The sequence below is a fragment of the Staurois parvus genome, unplaced genomic scaffold (assembly GCF_062004578.1).
Source record: "Staurois parvus isolate SC_StPar_1 unplaced genomic scaffold, SC_StPar_1.0 ptg000038l, whole genome shotgun sequence".
Classification (NCBI taxonomy): Eukaryota; Metazoa; Chordata; class Amphibia; order Anura; family Ranidae; genus Staurois; species Staurois parvus.
This window is the reverse complement of record NW_028317834.1, coordinates 1,282,047-1,302,722: the sequence shown is the minus strand read 5'-3', so window position 1 is coordinate 1,302,722 and position 20,676 is coordinate 1,282,047. Positions and strand designations below refer to the sequence as shown.

General features: G+C 49.8%; 2 protein-coding genes and 1 long non-coding RNA gene across 4 annotated transcripts in view; 2 read left to right on the top strand and 1 right to left on the bottom strand.

Annotated features, from left to right (window-relative positions):
* The window catches only part of LOC149470567 (uncharacterized), a 389,981-nt gene that overhangs the window by 81,653 nt on the left and 287,652 nt on the right, over positions 1-20,676 (bottom strand). The window lies entirely within an intron of this gene.
* Positions 1-20,676, top strand: part of LOC149470570 (uncharacterized) — a 218,358-nt gene that overhangs the window by 52,509 nt on the left and 145,173 nt on the right. The window lies entirely within an intron of this gene.
* LOC149470571 (uncharacterized) overlaps positions 14,576-20,676 on the top strand; it is a 35,304-nt gene continuing 29,203 nt past the window's right edge. Inside the window, exon 1 of the mRNA XM_089662278.1 lies at positions 14,576-14,680. The gene's annotated coding sequence lies outside the window, so the exon portion shown is untranslated. The remainder of the gene's footprint in view (positions 14,681-20,676) is intronic.

The window sequence follows — 20,676 nt, the reverse complement described above, 5'->3', positions numbered from 1 at the left end:
ATCCCTCAAGGCTCTGTCCTTGGGCCCCTTCTCTTCTCCATCTACACCTCCTCCCTTGGCTAACTGATACACTCCCACGGCTTCAACTACCACCTCTATGCCGACGACACGCAAATCTATCTCTTGACCCCTCGCCTCACCCCTTCAGTCTCCGCCGAATCACCAGCCTACTGAACGACATATCAGATTGGATGTCACTCCACTTCCTTAAACTGAACCTCTCCAAAACAGAGCTCCTAGTCTTCCCCCCAGCCCGCACCCCCCCCCCACTGACTTCTCCATCACGCCCAACCATGCCACCATCAAGCCCACCCCGCAAGCCAGAGTACTTGGTGTCAAACTAGACTCCAATCTATCCTTCCAGCCCCTAGTCCAATCGCTAACAAACTCATGCAGACTCCACCTCCGCAACATCGCCAAAATCCGCTCGTTCCTAACCCCAGAAACCACCAAACAGCTCATCCACTCCCTCATCATATCACGACTCGACTACTGCAACTCTCTCCTCACTGGCCTGCCTCGCCGCTGGTTATCCCCGCTTCAGTCAATCCTGAACACGGCAGCCAGACTCATTCACCTCACCAACCGCTCCGCTTCTGCCACCCCCCTCTGCCAATCCCTCCACTGGCCTCCACCCCTCTGCCAATCCCTCCACTGGCTTCCGATTGCCCAACGGATCAAATTCAGAATGCTAACACTGACGTACAAAGCTGTCAATAGTTCTGCCCAAACTACATCACCGACCTAATATCCATCTACCACCTAAAACATATGTTTTGCTCCTCACAAGACCTCCTTCTCTCTAGTTCCCTGATCTCCTCCTCCCATGCTCGCCTCCAGGACTTCTCCAGGGCATCACCCATCCTCTGGAACTCCCTACCCCAATCCATCAGACTATCACCCACTCTCCTCTCCTTTAGGCGCACCCTAAAAACCCACCTCTTCAGGGAAGCCTACCCCACCCTCTGCTAACTGCCGATCTCCTCCACTCCTCCTACCATTCCAACCCACAGCTTTTCCTCCCATACTACTATCCCCTCCCTCCTAGATTGAAAGCTCCAAGGAGCAGGGCCCTCGAACCCCTCGTGTATCACATTGTATTGTTATTGTACTGTCTCATGTACTGTCTCCCATTGTAATGTACAGCGCTGAGCGAACTGTTGGCGCTTTATAAATACTGTATAATAATAATAATAATAATAATAATAATAATAAAAGGATTGAAATGTATAGAACATGTCATCCTTAATGGAGGTGAGCACTTTATGGCAGGCTGTAAATGACTTATCCTTAATTAGGCTAGCCACACAATTGCAGCATAAGGGTTTTTCCCAAGCTGAACCCAATTTAGCTGCACAAACTGCACACTTCTTCTTGGGGGTCTGACTCTGCACCTTGTCCTGGACTTTAACCTACAATGAGCAAGAAAAGACACAATACAGAAAATAATCAGCCCAGGGCCCCTCATACAAAAACTACTGTGCTGGGGGAGCAAGAAAAGGAAGTGTGCCCACCAGGGTCAGCAAGAGGGATCAGAGACCCCAAGCTTACCTTAGAGGAGCCAGTGCTTGAAGGACCAGGGTCTGCCTGAGAAGTGCCAGCGCCTTCCATCCATCCCTCTTGGTGTGGAGCCAAAGGCTCTGCTGGGTCTGTACTCCAGACTGGCTGTAGTGCTAATATGGAGACTGGAACCACGAGTCTCCGGCGCCTGTCAATGACGTCACCGCAGCCGTAACTTCCGGTTCCTGAACAGCACCCAGAAGTTGCGGGTACTTGCACGCCTGCTTGGCAGTCACTCTGCCCCATTGTGCATCGGATGCTGGAGCCCCCCCCCCCTCGGGAAGGACAACGACAGGCATCAAAGGTCCTGGACCCCTCAGGACACCCCCGATGACGGTCATCATCCACTGAGGCATGGAAGGACATCAGGAGAGCAGCCCCACTTCCCCTGAAGGGATCACGTTAGGCAGGAGGAAGTAAGCCAGACCAGGAGCCACCAGCAACCTCTAGGGCTCAGGACTTCCAGACAATCAGTTCCTTGATGACTGCACCCATCCTTGCAGAGGAAACACTAAAACCTCAAGAGGGAGTCCTGGTGATCCACCTTTTATAGTACTGTGGTTACGTGTTTCCTGTCCCAGAGGGAGGAGCTCTGTCTCAGGAAGGATGTCCTGGAGGACGTTTGGAGAAATGAACATTAGAATGTCTGAGAGACAAAAGCCAGAAATAGATCAGCGGCTGCATGCACACCTCATTGTTAGGCTGCAGGTAGAGAGGCAGAGATGAGGCAGGATTTATCATGAAATACAAATTAAAGTGTATTATTTTCAGAACAGCCAAGAATATTTCACAAGGTCTGAAAAGTATGTAAGTCATCGAGTTATTCCCCAATTTAAGAAGAAGAGCATAACTGCAGGTAGTAAATGTAAGAGAGGAGTTGCAGATGATATGATGGTGGGTAGTATGTACAGGAGAGGAGTGTGGGGGGTATGACAGTGATCGGTATGTACAGGAGAGGAGTACGGAGGTATGACAGTGATCAGTATGTACAGGAGAGGAGTACGGAGGTATGACAGTGATGGGTATGTACAGGAGAGGAGTGTGGGGGGTATGACAGTGATCGGTATGTACAGGAGAGGAGTGTGGGGGGTATGACAGTGATCGGTATGTACAGGAGAGGAGTGTGGGAGGTATGACAGTGATCGGTATGTACAGGAGAGGACTGTGGAGGGTATGACAGTGATGGGTACGTACAGGAGAGGAGTACGGAGGTATGACAGTGATGGGTATGTACAGGAGAGGAGTGTGGGAGGTATGACAGTGAACGGTATGTACAGCAGAGGAGTGTGGGAGGTATGACAGTGATCGGTACGTACAGGAGAGGAGTGTGGGAGGTATGACAGTGATGGGTACGTACAGGAGAGGAGTGTGGAGGGTATGACAGTGATGGGTACGTACAGGAGAGGAGTGTGGGAGGTATGATAGTGATGGGTACGTACAGGAGAGGAGTGTGGGAGGTATGACAGTGATGGGTATGTACAGGAGAGGAGTGCGGGGGGTATGACAGTGATCGGTATGTACAGGAGAGGAGTACGGAGGTATGACAGTGATCAGTATGTACAGGAGAGGAGTACGGAGGTATGACAGTGATGGGTATGTACAGGAGAGGAGTGTGGGGGGTATGACAGTGATCGGTATGTACAGGAGAGGAGTGTGGGAGGTATGACAGTGATCGGTATGTACAGGAGAGGACTGTGGAGGGTATGACAGTGATGGGTACGTACAGGAGAGGAGTACGGAGGTATGACAGTGATGGGTATGTACAGGAGAGGAGTGTGGGAGGTATGACAGTGAACGGTATGTACAGCAGAGGAGTGTGGGAGGTATGACAGTGATCGGTACGTACAGGAGAGGAGTGTGGGAGGTATGACAGTGATGGGTACGTACAGGAGAGGAGTGTGGAGGGTATGACAGTGATGGGTACGTACAGGAGAGGAGTGTGGGAGGTATGATAGTGATGGGTACGTACAGGAGAGGAGTGTGGGAGGTATGACAGTGATGGGTATGTACAGGAGAGGAGTGTGGAGATATGACAGTGATCGGTATGTACAGGAGAGGAGTACGGAGGTATGACAGTGATGGGTACGTACAGGAGAGGAGTGTGGGAGGTATGACAGTGATGGGTATGTACAGGAGAGGAGTGTGGGAGGTATGACAGTGATCGGTATGTACAGGAGAGGAGTACGGAGGTATGACAGTGATCGGTGTGTACAGGAGAGGAGTACGGAGGTATGACAGTGATGGGTATGTACAGGAGAGGAGTGTGGGGGGTATGACAGTGATCGGTATGTACAGGAGAGGAGTGTGGGAGGTATGACAGTGATCGGTATGTACAGGAGAGGAGTGTGGAGGTATGACAGTGATCGGTATGTACAGGAGAGGACTGTGGAGGGTATGACAGTGATGGGTACGTACAGGAGAGGAGTACGGAGGTATGACAGTGATGGGTATGTACAGGAGAGGAGTGTGGGAGGTATGACAGTGAACGGTATGTACAGCAGAGGAGTGTGGGAGGTATGACAGTGATCGGTACGTACAGGAGAGGAGTGTGGGAGGTATGACAGTGATGGGTACGTACAGGAGAGGAGTGTGGAGGGTATGACAGTGATCGGTACGTACAGGAGAGGAGTACGGAGGTATGACAGTGATGGGTACATACAGGAGAGGAGTACGGAGGTATGACAGTGATGGGTACATACAGGAGAGGAGTACGGAGGTATGACAGTGATGGGTACGTACAGGAGAGGAGTACGGAGGTATGACAGTGATGGGTACGTACAGGAGAGGAGTGCGGAGGTATGACAGTGATGGGTATGTACAGGAGAGGAGTGTGGAGGTATGACAGTGATGGCTATGTACAGGAGAGGAGTACGGAGGTATGACAGTGATGGGTATGTACAGGAGAGGAGTACGGAGGTATGACAGTGATGGGTACGTACAGGAGAGGAGTACGGAGGTATGACAGTGATGGGTACGTACAGGAGAGGAGTACGGAGGTATTACAGTGATCGGTATGTACAGGAGAGGAGTACGGAGGTATGACAGTGATCGGTATGTACAGGAGAGGAGTGTGGGGGGTATGACAGTGATCGGTACGTACAGGAGAGGAGTACGGAGGTATGACAGTGATGGGTATGTACAGGAGAGGAGTACGGAGGTATGACAGTGATGGGTATGTACAGGAGAGGAGTACGGAGGTATGACAGTGATCGGTATGTACAGGAGAGGAGTGTGGAGGTATGACAGTGATGGGTACGTACAGGAGAGGAGTACGGAGGTATGACAGTGATGGGTACGTACAGGAGAGGAGTACGGAGGTATTACAGTGATCGGTATGTACAGGGGAGGAGTACGGAGGTATGACAGTGATCGGTATGTACAGGGGAGGAGTACGGAGGTATGACAGTGATCGGTATGTACAGGAGAGGAGTGTGGAGGTATGACAGTGATGGGTATGTACAGGAGAGGAGTGTGGAGGTATGACAGTGATGGGTATGTACAGGAGAGGAGTGTGGAGGTATGACAGTGATGGGTATGTACAGGAGAGGAGTGTGGAGGTATGACAGTGATGGGTATGTACAGGAGAGGAGTGTGGAGGTATGACAGTGATGGGTATGTACAGGAGAGGAGTACGGAGGTATGACAGTGATGGGTACGTACAGGAGAGGAGTGTGGAGGTATGACAGTGATGGGTATGTACAGGAGAGGAGTGTGGAGGTATGACAGTGATGGGTATGTACAGGAGAGGAGTACGGAGGTATGACAGTGATGGGTATGTACAGGAGAGGAGTGTGGAGGTGTGACAGTGATGGGTATGTACAGGAGAGGAGTACGGAGGTATGACAGTGATGGGTACGTACAGGAGAGGAGTACGGAGGTATGACAGTGATGGGTATGTACAGGAGAGGAGTACGGAGGTATGACAGTGATGGGTATGTACAGGAGAGGAGTACGGAGGTATGACAGTGATGGGTATGTACAGGAGAGGAGTACGGAGGTGTGACAGTGATGGGTATGTACAGGAGAGGAGTACGGAGGTATGACCGTTCCCAGGGAGGAGTATCTCAGGAAGGGTCTATACTCCACCATAACTCTGGTTCTCGGAGTGTCAGGTCCCAGCGGGTTCTCCTGGTGTCTCTCCTGTTATTCTGTCTCGGACACATCAGAGGAACATGGTGGGAGATCGGCCTGAATGTCCTTCCTAGGAGGGAATACCGGAGCCATTCTGAGGCCCATTTAATGGCCGGCAATGAGGAGGAAACCAACACTGAGAAGTAGATGCTGAGATATATACAGCACGGGGCAGCACAGTGGCTGAGTGGTTAGCACTTCCACCTGACAGTACTCGGGTTGTTGGTTCAAATCCCAACCATGGCACCACCTGCCTGGAGTTTGCATGTTCTCCCTGTGCTTGTGTGGGTTTCCTCCGGGTACTCCAGTTTCCTCCCACACTACAAAGACATGCTGGGAGGGGAATTGTCTCCTAAGTTGTCCCTAGTATGTGTATGTATGAATGTGAGTTAGGGCCCTTAGATTGTACGCTCCTCGGGGGCGGGGACTGATGGGAATATACAATATAGATGTAAACTGACAGCGCTATATAAGTACCTGGAATAAATAATAATAATACACCCAGATCATCGATGACGAGGAGGAAGGTTCGGTCACAGATGATTGGTCCGTCTATAGCAGGGACAGGAGCCGGGACCAGGAATAGGAGATCCACCTGACTTACCCGTGTGCTCTGACATGGAGAAGATCCCATGCTGGCCCTATGGTGGCCGTGTGTTCAGGATGGAGACCGACAATCACAGGATCGTCTGGAAGCCGATCTAAAATGGCTGAAAGGAGGAAAGTGTTCCCGGGACAGGAAGTGACACTGGACAGGAAGTGACACAGACAGGAAGTGACTCCAGACAGATTTATACAGAGGCTGCAGCATGGAGAGCAGACACTAGATGGTGCTGTTCCAAAAATAGCTGTATAGCATAAAACAGGGGAAAAAAATGAAAAACAAAAGACGATGGCGGCTCGTAAACTTCTATTGTCCATGTATGCACAGTTATCACATTACAGTGGATTAGATCTCCCTCCATTTTGTTGTAGCCCGCCTGTCCTTCCTCCGGCGGCCATTTTCCCTTAGTCTAATACAATGTTCGTACAGTTATACACATTACAGTGCAGTGGATTAGATCTTTGTCCTCCATTTTGTTGTAGGCCGCCTGTCCCTCCTCCGGCGGCCATTTTCCCTTAGTCTGATATGAATGCTGGCACATTTTGTCCCCTGATATTAGACATTAGCCGGGTGATTGTATACACACAGCGGGCAGATCTCAATCAATGTCACCCACTAGTCTATACTGTCACGGGGTTGGCCAGCCAATCATGTGGCTCCTATTCTGTCCTTCCAATGACCATTCCTAGTACATAGGACTCATCTTCCATACTACATTCATGATACAACAAGATGGAAACTCCCAATATACAGAGAAAATCTCCCATAAAATACATAGAAATCACATCTGCCCTAAAGGGCCATAAACATAAGAAGATTGCCCCCGACGCCCCCAGATTCATCTACAATACTAGCCAAGGTGTCATTGGTCCCCCTAATACACGGATAGTACCCCAATCCTGCATTCATACATGTGACAATACACCATGGATTCCTCCCGCTCTATATTATGTCTCCATACAAATCAGTCGCCATCCAATCCATCCATCTCACAAAAGCTCCAATACCCAGCAAATGTTTCCGTCTCCTCCTAGTAATAACCATGTGATCTCCATGAGAATAAAGCGCCAATTTGTGTCCTTATCCCCTCCCCCTACGCAGGATGTACACCCCTTCATGGCCACGCCTCTTTATGTAACTGACAATTGTGCGGTCGTGCAACGCTGCACCCAAACTAAATATCCGTCCTTTCTTCACACAAATAGAGCTTTCTGTCGGTGGGATGTCATCACCTGTGCGCTTTTTATTTTCACGCCATAAACAAAAAAAGACCAAAAATTTTGAAGAAAAACAATATTTTGTACTTTCGGCTATAAAATATATAAAGTAACCTCAAAGTTAGTTATAAATTTCACCAAAATGTCTCCCGCTCCATGTTTATGGGAAAAGGACCCCAATAAGTGGATATTGATTGCTGTGTGTGACCGTTATATCGTCTGCAGACTATGGGGAGATCATGGGGTGTACACAGCTTGTACTTCTCACTGCACAGCACATTTCTGGGGGGCTAAGATACCAGGACACCCCCAATACCAGGACACCCCCAATACCAGGACAGGACACCCCCAATACCAGGACACTCCCAAATACCAGGACACCCCCAATACCAGGACACTCCCCAATACCAGGACACCCCCAATACCAGGACACCCCCAATACCAGGACACCCCCAAATACCAGGACACCCCCAATACCAGGACACTCCCCAATACCAGGACACCCCCCAATACCAGGACAGGACACCCCCAATACCAGGACACCCCCAAATACCAGGACACCCCCAATACCAGGACACCCCCAAATACCAGGACACCCCCAATACCAGGACACCCCCAAATACCAGGACACCCCCAATACCAGGACACTCCCCAATACCAGGACACCCCCCAATACCAGGACAGGACACCCCCAATACCAGGACACCCCCAAATACCAGGACACCCCCAATACCAGGACACCCCCAAATACCAGGACACCCCCAATACCAGGACACTCCCCAATACCAGGACACCCCCCAATACCAGGACAGGACACCCCCAATACCAGGACACCCCCAAATACCAGGACATGACACCCCCAAATACCACGACACCCCCAAATAGCAGGACAGGACAACCCCAATACCAGGACACCCCCAAATAACAGGACATGACACCCCCAAATACCAGGACACCCCCAATACCGGGACATCCCCCAATACCGGGACATCCCCCAATACCAGGACACCCCCAAATACCAGGACACCCCCAATACCAGGACACCCCCAAATACCAGGACGGGACACCCCCAAATACCAGGACAGGACAAACACCCCCAAATACCAGGACGGTACAAACACCCCCAAATACCAGAGCAGTATAAACACCCCCAAATACCAGGACGGTACAAACACCCCCAAATACCAGGACAGCACAAACACCCCCAAATACCAGGACAGTACAAACACCCCCAAATACCAGGACAGCACAAACACCCCCAAATACCAGGACAGGACAAACACCCTCAAATACCAGGACGGGACACCCCCAAATACCAGGACAGGACAAACACCCCCAAATACCAGGACGGTACAAACCCCCCCAAATACCAGAGCAGTATAAACACCCCCAAATACCAGGACAGGACAAACACCCCCAAATACTAGGACAGCACAAACACCCCCAAATACCAGGATAGTACAAACACCCCCAAATACCAGGACAGCACTAACACCCCAAATACCAGGACAGGACAAATACCCCCAAATACCAGGACAAACACCCCCAAATACCAGGACGGGACAGTACACACCCCCTGTGACGGGGGGTAGGCAGGACAGGACAAACACCCCCAAATACCAGGACAGGACAGTACACACCCCCTGTGACGGGGGGGGGCAGGACAGAAGACACAGAGCAGATGATAAACACACAAAGCTTTATTGAAAGATGACAATCACTCAATTGGGGTCAGCAGGTAGCGTCTCAGTGCCCAGTGTAGGGGAAGAGCAGGGAGAGGGCCCAAAACAATTGTAATCCGGCCCCAGGGGGCAAAGTCAGAGTCTCTGGCAGTTTGTAATCCAAACAGGGAAGAGAAAGGGGGGAGAGTTCATGGACAGTCCATAGGGGAATAAAACGGGTGCAGACACTCACGGGTCCAGCAGGGATGTCCTGGCTCACAGCAGACGACAGCAGGGGGCGACCCTCCTCAGCACACAGCAACAGCGGGTAATCCGGGCCCCAGAGTATTAGAGTATAGGGGGGCCCACAACAGGCAGTCCTATCACACAGCAGCAGCGGGTAATCCGGGCCCCAGAGTATTCGACAGAGTATAGGGGGCCCACAACAGGTAGTCCTATCACACAGCAGCAGCGGGTAATCCGGGCCCCAGAGTATTCAACAGAGTATAGGGGGGCCAATAACAGGTAGTCCTAGCACACAGCAACAGCGGATAATCCGGGCCCCGGAGTATTAGGGAGAGTATCGTGGGGCCCACAGCAGGTAGTCCTAGCACACAGCAACAGCAGATAATCTGGGCCCCAGAGTATTAGGCAGAGTATTGTGGGGCCCAAAGCAGGCAGTCCTAGCACACAGCAGCAGCGGATAATCCGGACCCCAGAGTATTAGGCAGAGTATAGGGGGGCCCACAGCAGGCAGTCCTAGCACACAGCAACAGCGGGTAATCCGGGCCCCAGAGTATTAGGCAGAGTATAGGGGGGCCCATAACAGGTAGTCCTAGCACACAGCAACAGTGGGTAATCCGGGCCCCAGAGTATTAGGAAGAGTATAGGGGGGCCCACAACAGGCAGTCCTAGCACACAGCAACAGCGGGTAATCCGGGCCCCAGAGTATTAGGCAGAGTATAGGGGGGCCCACAACAGGCAGTCCTAGCACACAGCAGCAGCGGATAATCCGGGCCCCAGAGTATTAGGCAGAGTATAGGGGGGCCCAAAGCAGGTAGTCCTAGCACACAGCAGCAGCGGATAATCCGGGCCCCAGAATATTAGGCAGAGTATCGTGGGGCCCACAGCAAAGCAGTCCTAGCACACAGCAGCAGCGGATAATCCGGGCCCCAGAGTATTAGGCAGGGTATCGTGGGGCCCAAAGCAGGCAGTCCTAGCACACAGCAGCAGCGGATAATCCGGGCCCCAGAGTATTAGGCAGAGTATAGGGGGGCCCAAAGCAGGCAGTCCTAGCACACAGCAACAGCAGGTAATCCGGGCCCCAGAGTATTAGGCAGAGTATCGTGGGCAAACTAAAAAATCCCAGCGCCAATCAAAGAAAGTGTACAATTATGCAGCTGTGCACCAGTGAAAACCACCAATAATGAATAACACAAAAAAAACAGAGCAAAAATTAAATAAAAAACAATCACAAATAAATAAATGTAAAAAATATATATATAATATTTCAAACATAAGTCCTTATTCCCAATTCCCAAAAGGATTTTCAAGACAATGTTCCAAAATGTGCTTCCACCTGATCACCACGTGACACATCATATTGACCGCACTCACCAGATGGAGGGGAGTAATAAGCCTCATAGGATATAAGGGATCCTATAGCCCCTCAAGAGGAACTCAAATCTCCTTCTTCACCCTGCTTAGATACAGCAATCGACTCCACTCTACTTCTCCATGGAATCCTCAATCATGTGCAAGGAAAGAAAGGCTACATAGTGTAATCCTGCCACTCAATACCATAGAAATCCATAGAATAAGGACACTCACATGTTTCATACAATAACAGGCCTTGTTTAGTAGCCTCAAAGGCGTGCGTTCCAAATACCGGAAGTGACGTTGGAACGCACGGTATTTGGAACGCACGCCGTCTTTTGCGGTTCAAGCGGCCATCTTAGAGGTGGAAAGCTGGTCATCCTCTACAGTGATCCTTAAAGCGTGAGATCCCTATATTTACAATTTGGAATCTTGTTCCTTTGAAGCCTTTGAGGCTACTAAACAAGGCCTGTTATTGTATGAAACATGTGAGTGTCCTTATTCTATGGATTTCTATGGTATTGAGTGGCAGGATTACACTATGTAGCCTTTCTTTCCTTGCACATGATTGAGGATTCCATGGAGAAGTAGAGTGGAGTCGATTAAATATATAAATTGTGCCGCGCTCCTGTGTATAAATAATTACAATATTCACTATTTCAAATGACAATCCAAAGTAAAAAAAAAAAAATGAAAAAATAATAAAATGATATATATACTTATATGTAGTGTATAAAATACAATTATCTTCTGCTTATAACACCATAAATAAATACCGCATACTGTGCTGGTGACAATAGTAAATAGTGATAGTGATAAAAACAATATATATGAAAAGTGCTCATAGACAGTCCTCTTTCAATGTAAATTATGATGGTGCAATGCCGCTCCCATAATCCACTGCAGTGTGATTTTATTATGCCTCACCTCAGGTTTTGCCTTATAAAAAGGCAAAACTAGCTTTTTGTCCTCATAGGACTGCTGGGATGATCCTGGAGTGGAGTCGATTGCTGTATCTAAGCAGGGTGAAGAAGGAGATTTGAGTTCCTCTTGAGGGGCTATAGGATCCCTTATATCCTATGAGGCTTATTACTCCCCTCCATCTGGTGAGTGCGGTCAGTATGATGTGTCACGTGGTGATCAGGTGGAAGCACATTTTGGAACATTGTCTTGAAAATCCTTTTGGGAATTGGGAATAAGGACTTATGTTTGAAATATTATATATATATATATTTTTTTTTTGCACAGAGTATAGGGGGGCCCACAGCAAAGCAGTCCTAGCACACAGCAGCAGCGGATAATCCGGGCCCCAGAGTATTAGGCAGAGTATCGTGGGGCCCAAAGCAGGTAGTCCTAGCAAACAGCAGCAGCGGGTAATCCGGGCCCCAGAGTATTAGGCAGAGTATCGCGGGGCACCCAACAGGTAGTCCTAGCACACAGCAACAGCAGGTAATCCGGGCTCCAGAGTATTAGGCAGAGTATCGTGGGGCCCACAGCAGGTAGTCCTAGCACACAACAACAGCAGGTAATCCGGGCCCCAGAGTATTAGGCAGAGTATTGTGGGGCCCACAGCAAAGCAGTCCTTGGAGTATGGCAGCGTGCCCAGCGGGTAATAATACTGTAAATCCCGGGTAATACTGCAGAGTGTCAGCGAGTAATAATCCTCCTGATCCCGGTATTACTGCAGAGTGTCAGCTGGTAATAATCCTCCCGATCCTGGGGTCTTTGCAGAGTGGCTGTGGGGATCTTGCCTCATCGCAGACCTCCCAGCTGCTGTTTAGTGGACAGAATGACCTGGGACGCTCCCCACCGGCCTTCTTAAGACCAGTGTAGGACGCTCCCAGTCATCCTGGCAACCGTGGGGCGGCGTGCCGCATTTCCCAGCAACGAGGCACACCCCCATGACATGGGCCACGCTCACGAGAGTACGGCCTTTGTTAGTCAGCGAGTGCAGGAGCGGGAAACTCCTGTGCCAGCGCTGTACTCACCAGGGCCATGCGGCGTTGGGCTGACTGCCGCGGCCTGGAACATCCCTGCGGGGGGTCCGCCCCTTCTCCTGCTGGATGGCTGGAGAGGTGTGAACCTCACCGCAGGGAACTATCTCTCCCCCTCCAGCTGCTCTGGATAGAGACAGAGAGGTGACAGGAGTCACACCTCTCATCCTGGATGGCTGGGCTTCAAAGGGGTGTGCCATGATGAGAGGGGGGAGAGGTGGGTGGAGCTGAGAGGAGGGAGAACGCACAGCCTGGCACACCGTGGCACTTGAGTTTGGTGTTGGGTCTGGTATGTTGGTTGGAGGACGAAGCTTGACACTGGAGATCTCGTCACAAATTCTGTCCATCTTCTTGAAGTGACTGGCAATCTCCTGTGCAGTAAGTTGGTGGGCGGAGGCAGTGGGGGGCGGAGTAAGGAATTAAGGGTAGAGAAGAGTGACGAGGATTGGATGAGAGGGTCTTGATGAGAGTTGTAGTAGGTTTGCTTAGCAGCATGGAGGTTGGAGTTGTATTTGAGGACAACATGGAGCGGGAGACATTTTGGCTGAAATTTATAACTAACTTTGAGGTATATATTTTATAGCCGAAAGTACAAAATATTGTTTTTCTTCCAAATTTTTGGTCTTTTTTTGTTTATGGCGTGAAAAATAAAAAGCGCACAGGTGATGACATCCCACCGACAGAAAGCTCTATTTGTGTGAAGAAAGGACGGATATTTAGTTTGGGTGCAGCGTTGCACGACTGCGCAATTGTCAGTTACATAAAGAGGCGTGGCCATGAAGGGGTGTACATCCTGCGTAGGGGGAGGGGATAAGGACACAAATTGGCGCTTTATTCTCATGGAGATCACATGGTTATTACTAGGAGGAGACGGAAACATTTGCTGGGTATTGGAGCTTTTGTGAGATGGATGGATTGGATGGCAACTGATTTGTATGGAGACATAATATAGAGCGGGAGGAATCCATGGTGTATTGTCACATGTATGAATGCAGGATTGGGGTACTATCCGTGTATTAGGGGGACCAATGACACCTTGGCTAGTATTGTAGATGAATCTGGGGGCGTCGGGGGCAATCTTCTTATGTTTATGGCCCTTTAGGGCAGATGTGATTTCTATGTATTTTATGGGAGATTTTCTCTGTATATTGGGAGTTTCCATCTTGTTGTATCATGAATGTAGTATGGAAGATGAGTCCTATGTACTAGGAATAGTCATTGGAAGGACAGAATAGGAGCCACATGATTGGCTGGCCAACCCCGTGACAGTATAGACTAGTGGGTGACATTGATTGAGATCTGCCCGCTGTGTGTATACAATCACCCGGCTAATGTCTAATATCAGGGGACAAAATGTGCCAGCATTCGTATCAGACTAAGGGAAAATGGCCGCCGGATGAGGGACAGGCGGGCTACAACAAAATGGAGGCAGGAGAACTAATCCACTGCACTGTAATGTAATAACTGCACAAAAATTGATATCAGACTAAGGGAAAATGGCCGCCGGAGGAGGGACAGGCGGGCTACAACAAAATGGAGGACAAAAATCTAATCCACTGCACTGTAATGTGATAACTGTGTTTTCATTCATAACAGAAGTTTACGAGCCGCCATCTTCTTTTGCTTATCAGGTTTTTTCTCTGTTGTTTTATGTTATTCAGCTTTTTTAGACCAGTACCCTCTAGTGTCTGCTCTCCATACTGCAGCCTCTGTATAAATCTGTTGAGTCACTTCCTGTTCAGTGTCACCACCTCTCAGGTCACTTCCTGTCAGTGTCACTTCCTGTCCCGGGAACACTTTCCTCCTTTTGGCCATATTAGATCTGCTTTCAGAAGGTCCTGTGTTTGCCGGTCTCCATCCTGAACACACGGCCACCATAGGGCCAGCATGGGATCTTCTCCATGTCAGAGCACACGGGTAAGTCAGGTGGATCTCCTATTCCTGGTCCCGGCTCCTGTCCCTGCTATAGACGGACCAATCATCTGTGACCGAACCTTCCTCCTCGTCATCGATGATCTGGGTGTATTATTATTATTTATTCCAGGTACTTATATAGCGCCGTCAGTTTACATCTATATTGTACATTCCTGGAGCCTGTCCCCATACAACTCCTCCGGTCACCCCCCTCCATCATTCGCTCCGTCACTCCCATCTTTAATCTCTCCCTCTACTGGCACATTCCCCTCCCCCTAAAGCATGCGCACATCACCCCCATACTCAAAAAGCCCTCCCTGGACCCCACAAACCTGAACAACCTCAGACCCATCTCCCTGCTGCCACTCACTTCCAAGCTCCTTGAGCACTTAGTCTACAATCACCTGAGCGCCCACCTGTAACATACATGTAAGATTTGAGTGGATAAAGATTTGATCAGTAGAAATATGGAATCATGGCCATAACAGGTGGAATGGATAGGATATGATCGATAGGCTGAAAGCCGGGCTTCTGGGATATGACATGAAGGTGCAGACTGGAGTAGATGAGGCCACGCCCTCTCATTGTAAAGGTGTGTTCAGGAACAGTCTGGTCATTAAGGATGTATATTGAGCCCCTGGGCAGTAGGGAAATGAATGGTCATCAATGGATCTGGGATACAGATGTGTATGTATACACAATGACTCCATAGGCCTTACAGACTCAATCATCATTTAGCATGAGTCTAAAGCCCCGCCTCCTGGAGGTGACACTTCTTGTGTGTCAATCAGGTTATCACTTTCTGGGGAAACAGGTTTGGAGTTAAATGACAGCAGACTGTCTGCCTGAGGTGGAAAGCTCTATAGGTAATATTCACATCAAAGAAGTATGTTTCATCTCTCATAAAAGCTGAAATATTAGTTGCAGAGATATGAACATACTCCCTTCTTGTAGGCCATTCTGTGCGCTGCACTTGCATATGAAAATCATAGTTGTGGCTTGGGGGGAAAAGCCAGGAAAACGCAGGAAACGGTTAGGTGACGCTGGGTCGCGACCATTGAACAGTGTTTGGTACTGTCGTGATCGGGCTGATGCACTAGTGTCAGAAATCCAATCCCCGACTTGGTGTTCAGGCCAGTCTTGGCCCAATTGGACTTGGGCAGGTCAGCATCCACAGCATATTGTGGGCAGATGCAAGAGCCGCCCCCCATGGTCGGTTGGCCGAGGACTAATGTCCCGCCTATGTCCTAATCCGAATATATTGATTACACGGACATTTGGACACTTGTGATTCATGTGGAGCTGGTTCGATTGACCAATGGATTGCTAAGTTTCTGGCTTGCTCCCTGTTGCGTCCGCAAATGCGCGTCTCGGTTAGCTAGTCGCTGTGGGCATGGCGTGTGGGGGACACGTGACAGGGTGATTGTTGACAGATCCTTGACACCACCTCACTGACAGCAACCCCTACAGTCTGGCTTCCGTCCCCTACACTCCACCGAAATCGCCCTACTCAAAATCACCAACGACCTGCTAACCGCCAAAGCTAATGGCCACTACTCAGTGCTCCTACTCCTCGACCTCTCCGTGGCCTTCCACACAGTTGACCACCCCCTCCTCCTCCTTAATAAACTACACTCCCTCGGCATCAGAGACTCCGCTCTCTCCTGGCTCTCCTCCTATCTATCCCAACGCTCCTTCAGCGTTACCTATAACGCTACCACCTCCCCCTCTCTCCCCCTTTCTGTTGGAGTCCCCCAAGGCTCTGTCCTCGGGCCCCTCCTCTTCTCCATCTACACCTCCTCCCTTGGTAAACTGCTTGGTAAACACTCCCACGGCTTCAACTATCACCTCTATGCCGATGACACGCAAATTTACCTCTCCACCCCTTGCCTCACCCCTTCAGTCTCCGCCCGTATCACACACCTGCTGAACGACATATCAGACTGGATGTCACTCCATTTTCTCAAATTGAACCTTTCCAAAACTGAGCTCCTGATTTTCCCCCCAGCCCGCGCCCACCCCATCCTTTCCATCACAACCAACAACGCCACCATGAATCCCACCCTGCAAGCCAAAGTCCTAGGTATCACTTTTAGACTCCAATCTGTCTTTCCAACCCCATGTCCAATCGCTGGCAAAATCATGCAGACTCCACCTCCGCAACATCTCCAAAATACGTTCGTTCCTAACCCCTGACACTACTAAACTACTCGTTCACGCCCTTATTATCTCACGTCTGGACTACTGCAACTCCCTACTCACCGGCCTCCCTCATCACAGACTATCCCCGCTTCAGTCTATCCTGAACTCAGCGACCAGACTCATCCACCTCACCAACCGCTCCGCTTCTGCCACCCCCCTCTGTCATTCCCTCCACTGACCACTTAGTGTCCTCCACCCCTCTCTGCCAATCCCTCCACTGGCCTCCACTCAGTGTCCTCCACCCCCCTCTGTCATTCCCTCCACTGGCCTCCACTTAGTGTCCTCCACCCCCCTCTGTCATTCCCTCCACTGGCCTCCACTTAGTGTCCTCCACCCCCCTCTGTCATTCCCTCCACTGGTCTCCATTCAGTGTCCTCCACCCCCCTCTGTCATTCCCTCCACTGGCCTCCACTCAGTGTCCTCCACCCCCCTCTGTCATTCCCTCCACTGGCTCCCAATTGCCCAAAGCATAAAATTCAAACTACTAACACTGACATACAAAGCCATTCATAACTCTGCCCCAAACTACCTCACCGACCTGATGCCCAAATACCACCCAACCCGTAATCTTTGCTCCTCACAAGACCTCCTACTTTCTAGCTCCCTGGTCTCCTCCTCCCACGCCCGACTGCAGGACTTCTCCAGTACTTTCCCCATCCTCTGGAACTCCCTACCCCAATCCATCAGACTGTCAACTACCCTCCTCACCTTTAGGCGCACCCTGAAAACCCATCCCTTCAGAGAAGCCTACCCCGCCCCCACCTAACAGCCGATCTCCTCCACTCCTCCTACCACTCCATTCCCCACAGCCACTTCCTCCTGTACCACTACCCCCCCTCCTAGATTGTAAGCTCCCAGGATCAGGGCCCTCGCACCCCTCGTGTATTGTATTGTTACGGTACTGTTTCATGTTCTGTCCCCACTGTAATGTACAGCGCTGAGCAAACCCTTTAGCGCTATATAAATACTGTATAATAATAATAATTCCCATCAGTCCCCGCCCCCGAGGGGCATACAATCTAAGGTCCTAACTCACATTCATACGTACACATACTAGGGAACACTTAGGAGACAATTCACCTCCCAGCATGTCTTTGTAGTGTAGAAGGAAACTGGAGTACCCAGAGGAAACCTACGCAAGCACAGGGAGAACATGCAAACCCCATGCAGGTGGTGCCATGGTCGGGATTTGAACCAACAACCCGAGTACTGCCAGGTGGAAGTGCTAACCACTCAGCTACTGTGCTGCACCTTGCTGTATATATCTCAGCATCTACTTCTCAGTGTTGGTTTCCTCCCCATTGCCGGCCATTAAATGGGCCTCAGAATGGCTCCGGTATTCCCTCCTAGGAAGGACATTCAGGCCGATCTCCCACCATGTTCCTCTGATGTGTCCGAGACAGAATAACAGGAGAGACACCAGGTATGTATGGGAGAGGGGTGAGATGCTGGGAGGGATATTTATGGGGGGGGTGAAAAGCTGGGAGGGGATATGTATGAGGGAGGGGTGAGAAGCTGGGAGGGATATGTATGGGGGAGGGGTGAGATGTTTGGGAGGACTGTGTATGGGGGAGGGGTGAGAAGCTGGGAGGGGATATGTATGGGGGAGGGGTCAGAAGCTGGGAGGGATGTGAATGGGGGAGAGGGGAGAAGATGGGGATTAATGTATATGGGGGAGGGGTGAGAAGTTAGGGAGGGATGTGTATGGGTTAGGGGTGAAAAGCTGGGGAGGGATGAGAAGCTAGGAGGGGATAAGTATGGGGGAGGGGTGAGAAACTGGGAGGGATGCGAATGGGGGAGGGGTGAGAAGTTGGGGAGGGCTTTTGTGACGGGAGTCACTTTGGGTGCGGGGCCCATGGAACAGCTCACTTTGAAGAGGTGGGGAGACCCCTGTCTCAGCTTCCCATATCCCTCTTATGTGTAAGTCACCCTGTGCCTGTTAGGGGTGCAGGGTGATATGTCCTGACATTGTGTAAACATGTATAGGTGGGGTGGGGGGTTGTTCATTGTTTAATGCCATGTGGTTGCATCCCATTGTTCTATTGTCTGTCTGGCTTAGGAGCAAACTATTATGGGATGTATGTGTTTGTGTATTAGCTTAGTGGGGGGTGTCTCCAGCAGCCCTCCCTCCTGATGGGACTGTCTGCTGGTGTGAAGTTTTAATACCTGTGTGTCTCTTGTTACTAAATGTAGATTGCCCTGCCCTGTGTCATTATGCAGGGTGGGGGGGACTGTCCCGAGTGTATATACAGTCAGGTCCATAAATATTGGGACATCGACACAATTCTAACATTTTTGGCTCTATACACCACCCCAATGGATTTGAAATGAAACAAACAAGATGGGCTTTAACTGCAGACTGTCAGATTTAATTTGAGGGTATTAACATCCAAATCAGGTGAATGGTGTAGGAATTACAACAGTTTGCATATGTGCCTCCCACTTGTTAAGGGACCAAAAGTAATGGGACAATTGGCTTCTCAGCTGTTCCATGGCCAGGTGTGTGTTATTCCCTCATTATCCCAATTACAATGAGCAGATAAAAGGTCCAGAGTTTATTTCAAGTGTGCTATTTGCATTTGGAATCTGTTGCTGTCAACTCTCAAGATGAGATCCAAAGAGCTGTCACTATCAGTGAAGCCATCATTAGACTGAAAAAACAAAACAAACCCATCAGAGAGATAGCAAAAACATTAGGCGTGGCCAAAGCAACTGTTTGGAACATTCTTAAAAAGAAGGAACGCACCGGTGAGCTCAGCAACACCAAAAGACCCGGAAGACCACGGAAAACAACTGTGGTGGATGAGTGAAGAATTCTTTCCCTGGTGAGGAAAACACCCTTCACAACAGTTGGCCGGATCAAGAACACTCTCTGGGAGGTAGGTGTATGTGTGTCAAAGTCACCAATCAAGAGAAGACTTCACCAGAGTGAATACAGAGGGTTCACCACAAGATGGAAACCATTGGTGAGCCTCAAAAACAGGAAGGCCAGATTAGAGTTTGCCAAATGACATGTAAAAAAGCCTTCACAGTTCTGGAACAACATCCTATGGACAGATGAGACCGACATCAACTTGTACCAGAGTGATGGGAAGAGAAGAGTATGGAGAAGGAACTGCTCATGATCCTAAGCATACCACCTCATCAGTGAAGCACGGTGGTGGTAGTGTCATGGCGTGGGCATGTATGGCTGCCAATGGAACTGCTTCTCTTGTATTTATTGATGATGTGACTGCTGACAGAAGCAGCCGGATGAATTGTGAAGTGTTTCGGGAATATTATCTGCTCATATTCAGCCAAATGCTTCACAACTCATTGGACGCTTCACAGTGCAGATGGACAATGACCCAAAGCAGACTGCAAAAGACACCAAAGAGTTTTTAAGGGAAAGAAGTGGAATGTTATGCAATGGCCAAGTCCATCACCTGACCTGAATCCGATTGAGCATTTCACTTGCTGAAGACAAAACTGAAGGGAAAATGCCCCAAGAACAAGCAGGAACTGAAGACAGTTGCAGTAGAGGCCTGGCAGAGCATCACCAGGGATGAAACCCAGCGTCTGGGGATGTCTATGCGTTCCACACTTCAGGCTGTCATTGACTGCAAAGGATTTGTAACCAAGTATTAAAAAGTGAAAGTTTTATTTATGAATATTATTCTGTCCCATTACTTTTGGTCCCTTAACAAGTGGGAGGCACATATGCAAACTGTTGTAATTCCTACACCGTTCACCTGATTTGGATGTAAATACCCTCAAATTAAAGCTGACAGTCTGCAGTTAAAGCACATCTTGTTCGT